This window comes from Balaenoptera borealis (assembly GCF_965194805.1).
Source record: "Balaenoptera borealis genome assembly, chromosome: 15".
Classification (NCBI taxonomy): Eukaryota; Metazoa; Chordata; class Mammalia; order Artiodactyla; family Balaenopteridae; genus Balaenoptera; species Balaenoptera borealis.
Genome location: NC_138871.1, coordinates 59,803,806 through 59,823,903, shown reverse-complemented (window position 1 = coordinate 59,823,903; position 20,098 = coordinate 59,803,806). Strand labels below are relative to the sequence as shown.

The 20,098-nt window shown below is 42.2% G+C and overlaps 1 protein-coding gene across 4 annotated transcripts in view; it reads left to right on the top strand.

Moving 5' to 3' along the window:
- The window catches only part of TMEM178A (transmembrane protein 178A), a 251,528-nt gene that overhangs the window by 50,880 nt on the left and 180,550 nt on the right, over positions 1–20,098 (top strand). For all 4 annotated transcript variants that reach the window (XM_082358328.1, XM_082358326.1, XM_082358329.1 and 1 more), the window contains exon 4: positions 19,911–20,033. The gene's annotated coding sequence lies outside the window, so the exon portion shown is untranslated. The remainder of the gene's footprint in view (positions 1–19,910; positions 20,034–20,098) is intronic.

Here is a 20,098-nt window from a genome sequence, read left to right as displayed (position 1 = left end):
AAGTAGGTGTAATTATCTTACTTAAGAAGTGAGGGGGACTTCCCTGGTGGTGCAGTAGTTAAGAATCCACCTGCCAGTGCAAGGGACACGGGCAGCCCTGGGCCAGGAAGATCCCACATGCTGCGGAGCGACTAAGCCCGTGCGCCACAGCTACTGAGCCTGCGCTCTAGAGCCCTTGAGCCGCAACTACTGAGCCCACGTGCCACAACTACTGAAGCCCACGCGCCTAGAGCCCGTGCTCTGCGACAAGAGAAGCCACCCAATGAGAAGCCCGCGAACCGCAATGAAGAGTAGCCCCCACTCGCCGCAACTAGAGAAAAGCCCGCACACAGCAACAGAGACCCAAGGCAGCCAAAAATAAAAATAAATTAATTAATTAAAAAAAATTTTTTTTGTTTAAAAAAAAAAAGTGAGGAAATTAAGGTTCAGAGGAATTAGGTGAATTGCCCAAGGTTATTCCGCAGCTTGTAAATGGACACCCAGGATTCAAACCTTGGTCTATATCCTAATCCAAAATCCACGTTCCTCTCACTCTTCGGGGGTTGTTCCTTTGGCCTGGGGATATTACAAAATCATGATTTCTCCTGATCGCTTTTTGCTGTTATCTTTTGACCATCTCATTTTTTGTTACTGATTTTATCCAAGAGCAAAACCATGCTTTGGAATTCTTGGAGTAGCAGTTGAGATTATATATTTTAATTTAAGAGGTTGCATTACTGGATTATCTGGAATTGTTACTTCTCCATACTCTCCTTCTTCCTCCTCCTACCTCACTGTATTTGACATCTGATTATTAGAATCTTTTTAAGGGTTTTTGAACACACTCACTTGTGGGAAAGTGCTAGTTAAAATTGTTACAGACAGACATTTGTGTTATAATAGAGGGAAGTCATTCGGGGGGCTCAGTTGATGTACACTGCAAAGATTTTCTTAAAATTTTCTGCAAGGTATACATAATCTCACAAGCAAAACAATTAGTCAATCCAGTAGCAAAGTTAAGAGTGGTTATTGGTTTTGTATTTTAAGCTCACAGCAAATTATCTACTTTTATACCACAACGCCTATGGGACAGTCAGAGGGCTTGAACTGGCTCCCTGTCACTCTTGGGTGAAGGGACTGAAGCTTCATAAATCTAGCCCTTCACCCTCCTAGCTCTGACCCTCCCCTTCCTATAAGGAATGAACATGTTGCCTGCAGTAGGCGTTGGTCAAACATCTTAATACCATCTCATCACGGTGATGATCAACAAAGGCATTCTGAAAATCTTTTATAAATAGGGTACACCATGAAGTACATACAGCCTGTGGTTCAGATCCTGGTCCTTGTACATATGGGAACATAAAGGGCATGTACTACATCCATATTGAAACACAAGTGGTAACTTCACCCTTTAATGTTGAAATGGTTTTATTGCCCTTTACTAGCAACGATGGCTAATAACTATATTGCTTTTATTTCCATAAATATATATAATTTATTTATATAATATGTATAATAAATATTAATATATTTACATATATAATATATATCATATGTGGCATACATATATGCCATATAATGCAATTTTGAAATTTGAAAGCGTTGATTCCCATAACCTAACTGAGGAATAAATCACATAACCACCAATCTTTCTCCAGTGACCACCCACCACCTCCAATTTCATGTATCAATAAATAGCAAATACTCTGGAACATTTCATCTACAGGAAACACTGTTGAGTTGCAGAAGTAGTAACCATATTTGCTTATTTTTTTCACTCAAGAAGTTTTAAAATGTTTTTATGCTCTGAAAACATAAAGAAAAAAATCTGGAAGAACTTATCTCTGTCGTGACGGCATCCGTAAAAAGTGATTTTTAAGATGGAGACTTCTCCTTGAGAAATAAAGGCTGCTGGTTTTAGCATTCAGCTCTCACTTTCATTAAAAACAAGAGTTGTTGTTTTAGACCCAAGCTTTCCCTAGAGACAGTGATTCCACCAGGGGAAGCAATATGTGAAGTTATTGCAAGAAAGTTTTTGTGTGAAATTGTGCCTCTTGCCAGAGATGTCGTATGTTTTAGTTAATTTCCTTCCCAGGAGCTAGGAAAATTTCCCAAGCCCCAGTTTTGTACAACTGGAATGCTACTGAGAAGTCAGTAGAATGAGGCTGAAGAGAGAGACTGAATTTTACACACTTCATTTGCTTCTGGAGATAAAGCCTCTGTTCTATTTTCCTCAAGGTGAAAGTCCAATTCACTTTGAAAATTGTAAAGCCTTATTCCATTGGAAGAAAATGATTATGATTTCTGTCACAGTTATTACTATTTACACCATAATAAATATACCTAAGGAAGGGGATAGCCTCTGCTGGATTCCTTCCAGAGCTCCCCAAGGAATAAAACCATACAACTAACAACTGATGGGACATTCTGTTCTGCCTTTTCCTTCTCCGCCCTTCGGTGTTTAATCTATCCACCACAACTCTGTTCATTAGCAACTCTGCACGTACACAGTGCAATGGTAATGTTCCCCATGTTGACTCTCAGGAACTACAATACCATGAAGTACCCTTCAGGATTATCAAGGAGAAATTAAATTATGCTCAGTACAGTTTGAGAGCAATTTTGCTAGTGGTTTGGAGCACCTCTACAGGGAGGTTCTGAAGTCAGCTCCTCCCAGTTTGTGGGAGCTGATTGTTCAGTACTAAAGAATTGTGTGCGCCAGATGTTAAATCTTTGGAATTGGGCCATGGTGGGAGTATTTATAGTAAAGGAGTTGGCGTCTGCTAAAAATCAGGGTTTGGTTTGGTTTGGTTTTTTCTCCAGAGTACTGGTTTATCAGCACATCATTGTCTATACCTTTGAAACTGCATAATCCAGTTAATACCCATTAGCTAGGCCTCATGCTGGACAACAGTTTACTGATAAGTTTTGCTAGGTTGAAAAGCCAGTTAATACCTGTATTAGTTTTCTGTGGCTGCTGTACCACAAACCTGGTGGCTTAAAACAATCAAAATTCATTATCTCACAGTTCTGGAGGTCAGAAGTCCAATCTCGGTATCATTGGGCCAAGTTCAGTATTGGCAGGACTGTGTGCCCTCCAGAGGCTCCAGGAGAGAACCTATTCCCTGCATTTTCCAGCTTCTGGTGGCTGCTAGCATTCCTTGGTTTGTGGCTTCATCACTCCAATATTCAAGGCCAGTTCAAGGCCAGCATCTTTAAATTTCTCTCTGCTCTATCTTCACATTGCCAGCATGTGTGTGTGTGTGTGTGTGTGTGTGTGTGTGTGTGTGTGTGTGTGTAAACTTCCTCTCTCTTATAAGGACGCTTGTGATTGCATTTAGGGCCCACACAGGTAATCCAAAATAAACTCCTCCATCTCAAGATCTTTAACTTAATCTCATCTGCAAAGACTGATTTTTTCAAATAATGTAACATTTATAGTTTCCAGGGATTAGGACCTGGTACCTTCGGGAGGGCCATTTTAAGCCTACCACAATACCCACCTCGGCAGCCCCTTAAATACACAGATGCACTATATCTTGTATAACATCCTTAACTAGTCTTAGTGATAAGGAGCAAATTTTTAATGATAATAGTAGTGGCAGCTCTTTTTTATTGAGTGCTTCCTATGTACTAGGCAAAGTGTTCAGCATATAGTAATCTCATCTCATTATTATTCCTTCCCAAACTAGGAAATGTGTGTTCACATGTCATAACTTCTCTTTTTGGAGTGCCAGAATCTAAGTAGACATATCACAATATACATGTCCTGCTTCCCTCTAACCTCCACCTCAAAATCATTCCCTGGGGCTCTTCGTATAATTGCTCCAAGGGCTTCCATTTTATGTAGCTTACTCTTCCTATCCTAGTTCCATGGTTCCCAATTCTGTCCTTTGGTTACTTTTGATGAGCTTATCTCCAACATCAATACAGGGCTTGATTAAAGGGACTATAGAGAGTATATCTATTGGCTCGGAATGACCTCTGAGGTGTGCAGTGTCCCTGGCCAAGTGAATGAAAGGCTCTGGGCCAAGGCCAGTTCCCGGGTGAAACCATAACTGGCAATTGTGTCTCTCAAGAGGTGGTTTGGAGAGGACTGTGAACCACGCCTGTGGGTGATAAGCCTGTAATTCTCTATCCCGTTGTTTTTGGATGCCTTGCTTTCCAGGTGTTCTCTCCTGATCTGCCTGCACAGCTCACTGTTTCATTTCTACAACTTGTACCAGAGGAAGGGAAGGAGACAGAATAGTGTGTTAGGCTCCGTGCTGGAAGCCTTACTTCTTGGGCTGAGGATGGTATAAATCCAAGAACATTTTCTTGTGCTATTCTTTGTGGCTGCAATTAATAACCTGGTAGACCTGTTTTAGAGATGTGATATAATAAGTTGATTGGGTTTGGGTAGCACATCTATTTTTCTGTTAAAATATAATTTTCAGTTGTAAATAAAAGCTGGTTGAATCTGGCCTATGTAATAGCCAGTGTTTCATGAAGACATTTAGGTCATGTTTGCTTAGGTGTAGAAATGCCCTATGGGCCCTGTGTGATTTTGTATACAAACAGAGATTATTAGAAATTGGACAAAGGCAACAGCAGCAGGTCAAGAGCAGAGCTGGGGAAGGTGGTGGTCTTTGCTCTATTACTCTGGCTGAGAGTTACCTAATCTCACAGAGCCTCAGTTCCTGTAACTGTAAAATGGTGATAATAATTCTGACCTTCCAGGGTTTGGGAAAGGATTGAAATGAATTAAGGCATACAAAATGCCCAGTATATTGTTAAGTACTTAATAAGTGGCAGCTATCATTGTCAATATCATTAGTTCAGAATGAACAAATACTCTAACAACAAGTTTCAGATAATTACTTTTTAATTGAAGTAAAGTTGATTTACAATGTTGTGTTAGTTTCTGGTAGACAGCAAAGTGATTCAGTTATATATGTATATATATTCTTTTTCATTTCTTTTTCACTATGGTTTATTACAGAATATTGAATATATTTCCCTGTACTATACATTAGGACCTTGTTGTTTATCTATTTTGTATAGTAGTTTGTATTTGCTAATCCCAAACTCCTAATTTATCCCTTCCCCACCCCCTTTCTGCTTTGGTAACCATAAGCTTGTTTTCTATGTCTGTGAGTCTGTTTCTGTTTTATAAATAAGTTCATTTGTATCCTTTTTTAAGATTCCACATATAAGTGATATCATATGATATTTGTTTTTCTCTTCCTGACTTACTTCACTTAGTATGGTAATCTCTAGGTCCATCCATGTTGAGGCAAATGGCATTATTTCATTCTTTTTTTATGGCTGAGTAATATTCCATTGTGTATATATACATATATATATATATGTGTATGTATATACCACATCTTCTTTATCCATTCATCCATTGATGGACACTTAGTTTGCTTCCATGTCTTGGCTAGTGTTACTAGTGCTGCTATGAACATTGGGGTGCATGTATCTTTTCAAATTAGAGCTTTCTCTGGATATGCCCAGAAGTGGGATTGCTGGATCATATGGTAACTACAGTTTTTAGTTTTTTAAGGAACATCCATACTGTTTTCCATAGTGGCTGCACCAATTTACATTCCCACCAACAGTGTAGGAGGGTTCCCTTTTCTCCACACCCTTTCCAGCATTTATTACTTGTAGACTTTTTAATGATGGCCATTCTGACCGGTGTGAGGTGGTAGCTCATTGTAGTTTTGATTTGCATTTCTCCAATAATTAGTGAAGCTGAGCTTCTTTTCACGTGCCTATTGGCCATCTGTATGTCTTCTTTGGAGAAATGCCTGTTTAGGTCTTCTGCCCATTTTTTTGATTGGGTTGTTTGTTTTTTTTGTTATTGAGCTGTATGTATATTTTGGAAATTACACCCTTGTCGGTCACATCGCAGACAAAACACCATCTTCCTCTAGTCACTTGAAAAATGCGAGTCATGCCTTCCATTTTTCCCTTTCCACTTCTGCAGGGCAATAGCAATACAAATACTACCTTTTTCTTCTCTGGGAGCGATTTTCTGACCTTGCCAGGTCCCTCTTTCTCTCCTGCAGAACCCGTGAACTTCACCTCAGTTATAGTAACCGTCACGCAAAATAACCTTTGCTTTGTTTACATGCTTATCTCTGTACCTCAAGACCTTCAGCTGCTGGAGAGCAAGGATATCTTATTTTTGAATCTTTACTAACTAGCATAATTCCTGGAACATGGAAGAAGCACTAAATATCCTCATTGAATTGAATTTGAATAAAGTTTCAACTTTTTGAAAGGGAAACAAAAAAAAGAACTGACTGAATATTTACTCTAAACCAGTCTTCTCTTATGGAATAAGCGATTAATGCCATTGCTCTGTTTTTTACGTTCCTTCCTAAACTTTGTTTACTTTGGCTTTTGTTTGGCTCTTGGAACAGAGAGAGGCAATGTTCAACTTTTGTGATTTTAGACCCTCTCTGAAAGACTACTTACTGACATACTGAATTTTGGTTTTTAATTTCATCATTTTGTGACTCAGAGTAGGGGGAATTTTGGTTAATTTGATGGGGAGTAACTTTAGCTTACTATCAACACTACAAGCTGATATTTGAGGGCATTGAGCTAAGTCTTTTACATGCATAATCTTATTTAAACCTTTTCACAACTCCATGAAGTAGGTATTATTATGTCTACTTTACAGCTAAAGAAACTGAGGCACAGAGAATAACTGGATCAGGGCTGTGGTAGGTTTTACCCTGGGTCTACAAGACTTCAGAGTCTAAGTTTTGAACATCACCCTATACTGCTTCTAGATTCAACTGTTTTCTTAAGCTGAATTAGAGAAATGATTCTGAAAGGGAAAAGTAATTCAGCCTTTCACTGAATGCTAATTTAGCACTGTCTTAGCTCAGGCTGCCATAGCAAAATACCATCACTGGATGGCTGAAACAACAGATGTTTATTTCTCATAGTTTTGGAGACTGGGAAGTCTAAGATCAAGTTGCTAATAGATTCAGTTCCTGGTGAGGACCAACTTCCTGGCCTCTCTCTGTGCTCACATGGCCTTTCCTTGGCGAATGCTTGTGGAGAGAGAGCTCTCTCTCTGTCTTCCTCTTTTTATAAGGTCATTAATCCCCAAATGAGGGACCCACCCTCATGACCTCATCTAAACCTAATTACCTCCCAAAGACCCCATCTCCAAATACCATCACATTGGAGGTTAGGGCTTCAATATGTGTACTGGGGGGAGGGGACACACAAACATTCAGTCGATAACAAGTACTAACTAGAATTCTCTGGAATATGTTAGAATAAGCTCTAGGAAAAAAAAAAAAAGGAGAAAAGAAAAGGAAAGGAAAGAGCACAGCAGGGCCTGGACTAGGGAGAGGCAAACAAGTGACCTAGGGCCCAGCATTGTAGGAGGTGCCCACCCTCAGGTGCCCACCCTGCACTTGAACAACCCTGCAAGGCCATGAACCTATGTGCCTTGCTTGCCTCACCCCAGTCCCAGCCCTGCAGCACTTCATTTGCTCTTGGGGAACTCAGTGTCCAGCAAGGGCCTGGTATCAGTATGGGTCAGATCAAGAGAGAGAAACCACACAGTGATTTGAACAGGGGAAGTTTAATATAAAGAATTATTAACTAGCAGTCAATTGTTTAGAAACCCGTGAGGACACGTAGAAAATATGACAAGTGAACCCAAGGAGTTTTGACCTTCAGGATACGAGTGAAGACTGTTTTTCCCTCTGGGCTGTGCCTGAGTGAGCACGACTTGCCCTATTTATTAGGCAACGTTAGACTCCGCAGCATTTCCTTTCAGATCATCTCAGGCATTTAGGCTATTTTAAAAATCTAAATAACATCTCAGTCAAACTAACATTCCAAGAGAGAAATGTTTTAATCTGTCTTTTCCCAGAACAGCCTTTAGGTCTGGGAGGAAGTGCAAACAGGCTGGGTGAGGGGCAATGTATCTGGAGATTTATGGGAATCCAGAAGTTTTGGCAAGGGTACATATAAATCTCAAAGAAGAATTAAATATAATTTGAAATCACATAAACTGTACAGAATTTGAATGCAGGTCAAATCACAACTGCTGTTTGTTATCTCTCATTTAAACTACAGTGACAGGGTTGCTTAAACAAATTCCCTTCCTTTCTTGAACTTTCGAAGTATTTAATATTTGCATAATGATTAATCTCCAGGTCCAGAGGATATTCCCAAAGGGACAGACGACACAGAAGCACTTTAAATTTCAACCACTTGGAAAAGAGAAGAGCGGGAGCTTCAGTTTTGGAGCCTACGCTCTCAGGCGAATTCTAAATATTGGTCGTCATTCTGTTGAATGTTCAGCTGAGGAGTGGATGGCTGAGAGGACACAATCCCAAACATTTGGACAGTATATTCTAACTAGGTCAAAGGTGCAGCTCCAATTAAGGGATGATACCAGACCCTCTATTTATAGATCTTGAATATTTCAAGAAAGTTTTGTTCCATGCTTTGCAAGGGCTAAATCCTTATTCACAGAACCCTGGAGTACACCCAACCTGCCCACCCAAGGAACGCTTTGAGTATTTTCCTTTTCATAGAGACTGTTTATTTGCTGTGGTTTCCAGGGATCCAGGAAGCTTTTGGCCGGGGAAAAGGCAGCAGGTTTGAAGTACACCCCCAGAACACAATATTTGACCTGTAAAATTAAGGTACTGAGCTCAGTCAATGACTCTCAGCCTGGCTGCATTTTAGAATTACCTGGGGGAGCTTTAAAATAATATCCAACCCTTGATCCCACCTCAGCCTAATTAAATCAGGATGTTTGGCAGGTGGGCCCAGAATGTTAGTATTTAAAAAAAAAAACTTCCCAAGTGGTGCCAATGTATAGCAAGTTTTGAGAGCCACTTGCAGCTCTAATACATGATGCTGTTGATTCCTCTGTGATGAACATGTTGTGGATAAACCTCTGTACACATTTAAAAAATTGTTTTTATCAGGATAAACTCTCACTTAGAGTCAACCGTATGTGAACATGTGGATGCATTTGGATGAAGTCTAAATGGGAGTACACAAAAATGTATACACAAAAAAGCAAATGTACTAGGGTACAGGGAGAAAGGGAGTTTTTCTCTAAAATATTATAGTGTTTTCATTACAAAAAAACACTAATTACCAAACACTCCTTCCCCACTCACGCTTTTTGCACTTTTGGGTTTGGGGCTGCTTTCAGAAGGCTGTTGAAGCCTGCCCTCTGAACATGATAAAAGCATCTGTGTTGTTAGTTGGTCAGAGTTGGACTTCTCAAGTAACTTTCTGTCTCTCTGCCCTGAAAAAGTGTTGCACAAAGGAAGTTGAAAGTTCTATGTGGGTTGAGGGCCTAATATAAAGTGGTCATTCAATGCATATTCAATTATGATGACTAACTGTATCTTATGACTTTGTTCTGAAATCCAGTACTCAAAGCATAGTTCATGGATCATATTCATCAACCATGGCCATCATAAATATTCATCTAATGTCTGTCTTCATTAGGTGGTTATTAACATGTCAAAGATATTTGTGGAGAAAGTGGAAGTGATAAATTCTATCTATATTTACTCTTATTTGAAAGGCTAATTTATTTTTAGAGTCCTCTTTGATAAAATCCTTTAATCAAAGGAAGTTTCCTTTAGAAATAGTCTTCTGTTTTTAAGCCAGTAATTTTACACAAAGAAAGTTTATTAACATTTTGCTTGCTGGATGGATATTAGCCAAATGATGGACTATGTAGATAGTCCAATTCAGAGAAGGGTAATATAAAGCACTGCTCCTAAAAGGTTAAATTGATGCCTTCTCTACTAACAGTACTTTGGAGTTGTTTTTTGAATGAAGAGAGCTGGCAGTGATTCTTCTCCACTCTTACCTGGTCCCCTTGGTGATCAGTAACCCCAAGATTGTTGCATGGGGTTGGTTTACAGGCTGTGAAAAGAAGAGGACAAGGATTGGCAAACTTTTTCTTTAAAGGACCAAATAGTAAATATTTTAGTTTTTACTATTCAACTCTGTTGTTGCTCTAAAGCAGCCATAGACAATATGTAAATGACCGGATGTGACTGGGTTCTAAAAAAACTATTAAAAAAAACAGGTGGCAGGTTGTATTTGGCTAATTAGGCCATAGTGTGCCCATGCTAGAAAAGAGCAAACCCAACAGGGTGTCACACTGGCTCTCAGGTTGCAGTGGGAGGACACAGGTCAGAATTGGACATTTTAGCTAAACCCAAAAAAGCCAGTGAGTGTTGGAGCTCTATATGAGCAAGTAGGTCTACCGTGGTAGGAAAAGTCATGAGAATGCATGAATAATAAAAGAGTGATAATAGCAATGGATAATATTTACAGAGGACTCGCTCTGAAACTTGTATTAAATACTTTACATGTAATCTTTACAATCTCATGTAATCTTTATAATAATTTGGTAATCTCATGTAATTGTTATAATAACCTCGAGGTAGGTGTTATTATATTCCCATTTTATAGATGAGGAGATTGAGGCATGGAGAGGTTAAATAAAGTTCTCAATGACATACAGCTAATAAGTGGCATAGCTGAGATGCGAACCCAGAGAGTGTGACTTTAGAGGCTGCTCTTCTATGCATTACGACCTCCTGCTAGGGGACAGAGCCATGTGCAAAATCATCCTAGCTGGGAGAACATAGAGGGTCTCTATCTAGGTACTTTAGTCTCAGTTCAGGTTCACTGTGCTGAGGATGGACCAAGAATAGAGCCCTGGGGTGTACACTGTGGGGAGACTATTCTCCATGGGTCTTTCATGTTTCTGCATGTCTTCAAGCAAAGGCATCGGCAGCCTTTTGTTGAGACTGTTTTTTCAGAGGTATTTTTATATTGAACAGCTTTGGCAGATAGAGATAGTATCTTCTCTCTGGAGCAGAAGGAAGGTTTGTTTTCTGTACTTTGTAATAAAGACAATGTCTCCCTCTGGGGCAAAGTTGGGCAAGTTCAAAGTTGGGCAGCCCATTATAAAAGACTGGGGTTCTTCAGCTGTGTTGGAAACCCACTGTGTGTGTGGTAGCCACCTGGGCTACCCTGTCACCCCCTTGGGACTGGTGGGGGGGCAAGGGGAAATGACATGAACATGAATCTCATGTTGCTCTGTGTGTAGAATGTAATGAAGTCCTTTGTCTTTGGCCCAGGAGTCTCAGGTCTTCTACTGGCATCCATGAATCTGTGGCAGCTAACTGGTTATTACGTAAACAGGGTAAAATCTTAGATCTTTCACAATTCTCGACATACACAGAAGGTACAGTGGGTTAGGAAGGCTGGTCTGAGGGTGAAGGCTGTCCACTCTTGGCTTGGCTTTGTGTCTTTTAAAATTATGGATGAATGCGGGCCATGCTATGATCTGAATGTTTCTGTCCCCCCAGTTCATATGTTGAACTCTTACCCCACAAGGTGATGGTATTAGAGGGTGGGGGTCTTTGAGAGGTGATTAGATCATGAGGGCAGCACCCTCATGAATGAGATTAGTGCCCTTATAAAAGAGGCCTCAGTGAAAAGATGGTGTATAAGAAACGGACTCTCACCAGACACTGAATCAGCCGGTGCCTTGATCTTGGACTTCTCAGCCTCCAGAATTGTGAGAAATAAATTTCTACTGTTTATAAGCTACTCAGTCCATGGTATGTGTGTTATAGCAGGGAAAACAGACTAAGGCCAGAGACCTGTACTGAAGCCAGAGAGAGGAAAGCCTCTGTAAGCACCTGTAGCTCTTGATCCCATAACTAGCAGAGTGCTCTGGATCCTCTGAGTTCAGAAACTTACCACAAGGAGTTAAAGATGTACAGTTGATTCACTGGAATGATCTTCAAGGAACCATAGCTGTAACATAAATACTACATTCCAGTAATCTAATATAATGGTTCTGGAACCTAACTGCTCGTCAGAATCACATGGTAATATTTTAATTAATTATTTATTTATTTATTTTTTATTTATTTTTGGCTGCGTTGGGTCTCCGTTGCGGTGCGCGGGCTTCTCATTGCCGTGGCTTCTCTTGTTGCAGAGCACAGGCTCTAGGCACGTGGGCTTCAGTAGTTGTGGCACACGGGCTCAGTAGCTGTGGCTCACAGGCTCAGTAGTTGTGGCGCACAGGCTCAGTTGCTCCGTGGTATGTGGGATCTTCCCGGACCAAGGCTCAAACCCGTGTCCTCTGCATTGGCAGGCGGATTCTTAACCACTGTGCCACCAGGAAAGTCCCCGCATGGTGATATTAAAATAACAACTTTTAAAACAACGGATTCTTGAGCACCACCTCATACCTAATGAATCAGAATATCTGAGGGTGAGGCTCAGAAATCAGTATTTTAAACATTTCCCAGATTATTTAGATGCAGTCATTCCCTGCACTGTTCTAATAATAAGGATTGAATTACATCACAGACAAATCCCACTGCTTCTCTGTACCTAAGTTTCTTCATTTGTTACAAAATAGAATAGTGTTGGTCAATATGGTGTCAATTGGCCACATGTGGCTATTTAAAATAAAATCAATCAATGGTTAAATAAAGTTTAAAATTCAGCTCCTCAGTTGTATTAACTACATTTCAAGTAGTTAATAGCTACATGTGGCTAGTGGCTAAAGCATCATAGAGTGCAGATACAGAGCATTACCATCATCACAGAACGTTCTATTGGATATCTTATCATACCAGAAAAGAAGGAAGCCATAAAAGACTACTGGGGTTGTATCAAAAAACTCAGGAACCAACAGGAATAAGCTTCCACCGACCAAAGATGGGATAATTTGAGCACCCATTAGAATAATAACTGCAGTGGATTGAAGTGCATTAAATATATTTAAATCCATGAGTTCATAATCATATAAAAAAGAATTTATTGGTGACTAACCACGCTAGGGAGCCAAGTAATTATCTGAAAACTGGAAAGTAAAGGGTTATCAAGCATTTAATCAGTAATTTCATAAAGGAAAGGCCATATAAATGCTTGAGATAGTAATGAGATGCATAGCAGAAGGGCCACTGGCACGTCCCATGGGACTGAGTGCCTGTTGTGCTTTGCCAGGATCAGTTCAAGAACAAATACGTCCTAGTACTGCTTTCCTTCCTTCTTTTGCTCCCCATATCCTGCCCTCTTATTCTATGGGATTCTCAAATAATTGCTCAAATTCTCAAATAATTGCTATGTGCCAACGTCTGTCTCAGGCTCTGCTTTGTGGGGGAACCCAGGCTAGGACAGCATTCTAGCTCAGATTCTTGAAAGAGAATCCAACCCCCCTGGCATATAGATTTGGTTGCTGGGCTATGATCCTACTCCTGGTCCAATAGCCTGGGAGGCGCTGCCTCTTCCAGAAATGGAGGTGGAACTTCTTGAAGTAGAAACGGTAGAAGGGCGAGACAACTGTTGGAGACACGTTGATTAACGTGTCCAGCCGACAGCTCTGCTCCTGAGAGAATGATTTGCTGACCAGCAGCGTCAGTATCACCTGGGAGCTTGTTAGAAATGAGGAATCTCAGGGCCCAGCCGGACCTACTGAATGCAAATCTGCTTTTTAACAAGATTCTCCAGGTGATTTACATGTACAATAAAAAACTCTCTTCTAGAGGGAGTAATAATTATCTGGCTCAGGGATATTTTTATAATAGATAAGATGTTGCATCCAAAGGTCAGTGGGAAGCACATACAGGGGAAGGAGAGAGAGCACGTATTGTTGGAAGGGGGTGGTGGGGAAGCCAGGAGGCAGGGGAGGTTGGAAGAGGAAAAGTGGGATTGAATCTACATGAAAACACTTTAAAATCCATAATAGAAAAAACATTCTGTACCTAGGTTATTATACCTGCACCATAAACCTCAAAACAAGTTCAGTGGGGAGGTAAAACACCCCCACTCCGCCCCGGTGAACAGAAAGCAATATCTCCATGTGTCGTAGACACACAGCAGGTGAAATATTGGCTGCAAGGCTTGTGTTGAGGGGGGCGGTATTTGTGAGGCAGGCAGACCCAATCCTGGCAATCTACCGCTTCCCTCTGGACCCTCTGGGCTTCACCATCCCTCCCCCACCCCCGGACATCCTTCCCCCTCAGTTCACTGTCCCTTCTCCCATGTAAGAACTTTTAGCAACAGGCATGGTGTACTGGTAAATGTTTAACAACTGGCTCTCCAGAAACAAACATAAAGCTCTGATTTGTAGTGTTGGCCAATTTCCATAGTATAAATACTCCCACCATGGCTGATTGTGAGCTGCCATGAGGTTAACTGAACACGGGGTTGGGAGGTGGCACGCACTGGCTCCAGCGCCCCCCAGGAAATAAAGGGTCGAAAGGACAAAGTAGAGTGGTTCACAGCCTTCCTAGAAGTGAGGGGAAGAAAGTCAAGTTGATGAAGACCTGGAGCGCTTGCTTTAACTTCAGCTACTATGATTCCAAAACATAGCTATCATCTCATCCAATCTGTGGCTATTTTTTTCATTTTGTTTTTAATTTCTTTTGGCCATGCAGCCCGACCAGGGATTGAACCCTCACCCCCTGCAGTGGAAGCGGAGTCTTAACCACTGGACTGCCAGGGAAGTCCCTGAGGCTGTGTCTTAACTTCAACTTTATTGAGAACGTCCTTATGTTGTAGCTTTAAAAGAACCAGAAGCTCAGCTGGAGAAAACGTTTGAGGACAGTCAGAATGACTTACAGTCTATATTTACCAAAGCTTCTTTTGTAAACATTGTCGAGGCTCTGGAATGCTCACACCCACCTTTCATGGGCACACCACACCCCATTCTTCCCTGCCTGAGTGTAGTCCTAATGACTCCCACCCAGCTCCCTCAGGTGTCACACACCCTGCTTCTCTGGCCAGAGTTCAAGCCCTCACCTGGTTTCCTTGAATAATGCCATCTAAGAGCTGCATACCTGTCTTTCCTGGGAGGTTTACAGCTGGCACATAACTCCCTTCCCTTGGGGATGTTAGCAGATAATGCATATCTGTCAAACTTGCTGTAGGTACTGGCAGGCAGCTTAGACCTCTCCCCCTGCTCACAAGCACTGCCATGGGGGCTCAATGTTGGGTCTCTCAAGGCCTGATCCAGGGACCCCATCACCGCTGGGCACCCCCCAAACTCCATAACCATTGATTTCTGTTTGGTGCAGCTCTGGGCCAGCTGAAGCACCCTCTCCTCACCTTTACCCACAAAGCGCACACCTGAATTTCGCATAACTGCAATGGTTGCTCACCTTTCTCTTCTTGGAAAGCATCCAGTACTAGGAATCCAGCTAACTACAGACAGCCCAATTTCATGCTTCTTAACCTGCATGAAAAAGAATTTTTTGTAACCTTCTCTTTGGTGTTGGTGTCTAATCGATGATAACTTTCAGGAAAGAAGCACTTCTACTAGCAGGTAACAAGTATTCACTTTCTGCAGCCCTAATATCTGTTTGAAATGTAACAGCTTGTTTGTTCCTCTCCCCAGATGAATGCACCTTCATCTTTAGATTTATGATTTAATTTTTATTTCTTCTAAAATAGAGACAGAAGTAGTGGAATTTCCCGTATCTATAACTGTCAGAGCTTCTCTATGATTTCTTTGCCAGTCACCCAAAGCAGCCTCTAGTTGGGTTTATTCCTTTTAATTCTCATTCTCTCTCCATAGTGTTTTCTCCTCTGAGCACATAAACACATCACTACCCTTTCTTCCAAAGTCAAGGCCAGCTTACATGAAGAGGAATGGTTGACTCTGACAGTAGCACTCTAGGTGGCTCAGCTAACTCACCACAGTTTGGGTATCTTTCCAGGTTGGCAGACACACCAGGGCCAGAGATCAGTGTGTCTTTCCTGCCAACAGAGAACCTTACTTCACCCTTTGAGTGTTCCATTCAGAGTGGAGGTCAAAGGTCTCCAGACTAAAAAATGCCTTTAACTGAAGCCCAAGTTATGCAGGAAGGAGTCCCAGCTTCTGCTGTTAGGCCCGAGAGGCTGACCATGGAGCTTCCTTGACCTTTCTCTGCCTCCCAGAGGTCCCATGAACTGGGGTCCAGTGTGTCCTGTAACCCCCCACGGAGGTTCCTCCTGAAAGGCCTCTGCTGAGTTTGCAAGGACACAAAAATGGAAATGCCTGAGGGGAGAGATTTTTCCAGAGTTCTTGGTTGTCGGAGAGATGAACATCATCAAATGGCTCTGAAAGAAAAGATGAAAGAGATCAACATCGTAAGCCATTGGGAGATTAGACTGTCCAATCGACTTGGTTCAAGATGAGGCAGAAGCCAGAGCAGAGATAATTCTGCACTGGAATGGCTAGCATTATGAGCAAGGTTTCAGGGAACTTACCAGGAAAGGTTAACTTGAATGGGCACTAATGAGTTGATGACTCAAATCCAGGAACAAGGAAGTCCATAACAACCAAAAGCTTTGAGAGGTGAGATGCTATGAATTATAACATACCCTAGGGACAGGCATTGGGCTGCAGGATGAGATTGGCTGACCCCTGCCCAGTGAGCAGATGATGAGGTATTTAACTAAAATGTGGGCTGTGAATAATATGCCCAGAAGAATTCTTAATGCATCACTTGAAAACTTTAACTCTCTCTCTCTCTCTTTTTTATTAAAGCCCTTCTTTGGACAAAGGACTAAACTAGATGTGGGCAGATCTTTAAAATGCGTAAGATCGGGTCTACCTGAGCCTTGTGTATTGTAGGTACTCAGAAAATGTTTTATTGATTATAATGTAATAGGGCTCATCCCCTGTCATGGGGGGGGTGGCTATGGCCAGGGTCTTTAAAGAGTGAGTGATAGTGACAAATGTTCAGAATGTCCCACAGCGGTCTATAGTGCCCAGGCCACAGATGGGCTGCCCCTCTGCTAGGACAGGGCTTTATCAGTTTATTCCAAAATGGGTAAATGTTGAGTGTTCCCTTGGCCTTAGAGGAGGTAAGACATAGCACAGGGCATTAATGTAAGTCTTCAGTTCAGGCTGAGGGGGTCAGATGTGTGTGTTAACATATATTTCGAAATCAGGAAAGCAGCCTTTCCCTCATCCCCCTCCCTTCCAAAATTATCTTTCCGAGATATTCTCTATTGTTTACCCAGTGCAGTTAGGTCGTAGTTTGCCTTATAAGGAATTTTAGAGTTTTAAGAACTCTCACTATAGGAAGTTTTTCCTGCTGTTCTGCCTGAGTTGCCTTCTGCTTAATTTTAGCCCATTATGTCTGTAAAGACAGGGAGGGTTTTATGGGGCAAAAGGCCCAGTCATCGTGGGAAGAATGAATCATTTCAAGAACAGTGAGATGGGCGCAAAGGCAAAGACAGCTGAGGGGCAGGAAGCTGGGGGTGGATGGGTTATTGAGAACAGCATCAAAAGTCTGTCTTTTCTCTCTGTTACTCCCACTAGGGGGTGCCCAGCATTCCAGAATAATCACTGTTACTAGGAAGTTGAGGTTTGAGGCGGCATTTCCTTCTAATAGAAGGGCAACAGCTGATCCAGGTTCCCTGCATCTCTGCTCTGATTTGAGAAGAGATCTGGGGATGGGGCGTAGGTAGTACAGGGATTGGGATTGAGGGGAGGGGTCTCAGATCAGTAAATACACTAATGCCTCTCAAGCATTTGAGGATTCTCAATCCGTGGAAACCTCTGGCGATATCCTGGGTTCTCTAGGACCCACTGGTCTTAAAGTCATTGGCTGGAGTAATTATGGATCAGAAAATTCCTCCTGGGCCCAGGAGAGGTGATGATATTTCACCCCTGGGGCTAATGAATGTATGGTAATAAGAAATGAGCAGGACTGAGAGATTGGTTGCAGACCAGGGATGGAATAAAGATCAAAGATGAGGTGAGATTCTGAAATAGAGTGGGTAACAGGTATGGATGAAGGTCAGGGAGAGGCGAGGGTATTTTGAGGGTCTCAAAACATCTAGGCCCTCAGAATGGTCACAGCATAACTTTTAGTTATGAATGGTTTTGTGAAAAGAAAATGGAACTTGGACTTTGGTAGACGGGAGTTCAAATTTCAGCTCAAGCATTCAATAGTCATATGACCTTGGGAATTTTCCAAAGTTATCCAGTATCTTTTTTTTAATTTATTTTTTATTGAAGTATAGTTGAATCACAATGTTGTGATTTTTTTTAATTTATTTTTTATTGAAGTATAGCTGAAGTACAGTGTTGTGCAACATCTTTAATCCTCAGTTTTCTCATCTTCAAAATGGGACTAAATGATACTAGGGCTACTTGAGAATTTAAAAGATACAAAGGCATATAAAGCACTGAATAAATCTATTTTTCCCCTTTTCCTTTTTCCCATTTGGAAATGGCTGAGGGCAAGGAAAGGAGATATATCTATTCCTTCAGTCCTTGTACCCCAAGATGTAGGATATCAGGACGGCAGCCCTGGGGTCAGAGGGTCCTCTCTGGCCTCTGGGGTTTTCTGCACCACAGAACTTCAGTGAGTGTTCAGGACATGCTGCAGAAGTCCTGCCCTCTTTGACCCTGTGGACCAATCCTCATACTTTGCAGGCTTTTGAGCCATAATTTAGAAACCAGGCTCCAACTAAATTTATAGCGGTCACCGTCTGGTCCTGAGGCCTTCAGTCTCCGAGAATTAAACTATCTTGCCCACACAGAGTGCCAAAGCCTGGCCTGGAATCCAGGTATTACCAGTTAGTCCATGTTAATATGACAATAATTCACAATTCTCTCAGCACAGTTTTACAAAGTATGGGCCATAGACCACCTGTACCAGCATCAGCAGGTGTGCTTGATAAAAGATGCAGATCCCTGGCCTCCTGCCAGACCTGTGCAATCAAGACTCTCTAAAGTTTAAAAGCAAAGGCTTAGAAAGTTAACCAGTCCCAGGTTACACTTTTACATGGAAACACGATGCCTTAGTCCTCCAGAGTGCTCTTTTGTAGAGGAAGAATGGGGCTCTTCAGCAGACTTCTCATTGTTTTGAAAATCATACCTTACAGGTGTTTCTGACGCTGCTTATTTATAGAGCCAACTCTGTCCCTAGCCACTTCCTTCCTTCCCCTGGAACTTCCTCAGTGTTGGAAACATCACTGTGAAGGTCACAGACCATTTCTGTGGACACCCGATGAGACAGTGTGATTCAGAAAGGTCACTTTGATTCTCTCCTGAGCCCCAGTGATAACCTGGCTTCCTGTCAAGGCAGTGGGGGAAGGGAGAGTGTTCTGCTTCTTGTTTCTGGGGATGGGGGAGGGGGCCACCAGGATAAAAGTTGATCACCAGCTGCCCCTTCCTTTGCATTGACAGAGCACTTGCTGCCAGTTTAGCTGTGCTTAGGCTGAGGATTGGGGCAAAAATCAGCCCTTCCTCTAAAGCTGTGAACTCTGATCTCTCAGTCTAGAGAGACATGGGCTGCGGACATGTGAAGAGACTCCACGAGCTTCCTCCTGACAGCAAGGCCTGCATGAGCTGGCTTTTCAGAAGGAACTTGTGACTGTGGATCACTCTCCAGAGAGACAAACCTTTTCAGACTTAGAGAAACGGCAGTGGCGGCAGCCTCTGCATTGTTTTGACCAGCTCTTACAGCCCTCTGCGTTAGACGGTTCACCTTGACCTCTGGGGCGTCCCTGCACTGCAGAACTACAGCGGCTGTTCAGGGCATACTGGGAGCTGCGGAGAAATTTTGCAATAAGGATTCACATCAGCTTCAAAGTGCCCAGAATGAGCATTAAAATGCTGCCAGGAAGACAGTTGTTGCTACGTTAAATCTCTGGGGGGACAAAGTGGGAAACGAAGGTTAGTAAAATAAAACAAAACAGGTCATGGTTGTGAAGCAACCTGTCCTCAGTACCTAACTGGAGGTCAGGGGAGGGGCTGCCTACATGGAGCTGGTGTCAGCCTCTTTCCAAGAGGGGCTGTGTCCCTCCCTGAACGGAATACTGATGGTAAAGAGCTCCCCCCCCATAAAGCATCCTTTGCACCCTCCCAATCGATTCTTTCCCTTTTTGTTTTCTAGGAACAAGAGGATTCACCTGACTTAACTGGAGATGGCTCCCTTCCCCATTTATCATTCCATTCCTAAAGCTTCCCTCCTCCCGGGCTCAGTGAGAGCAGATGGGAAGAGGCAACCACCTCAGAGGTACAAGTTCACAGATACAGAGCTACCCCTCTGCTGGGCCCGAGGAGAAGAAAACTCCCAATCTC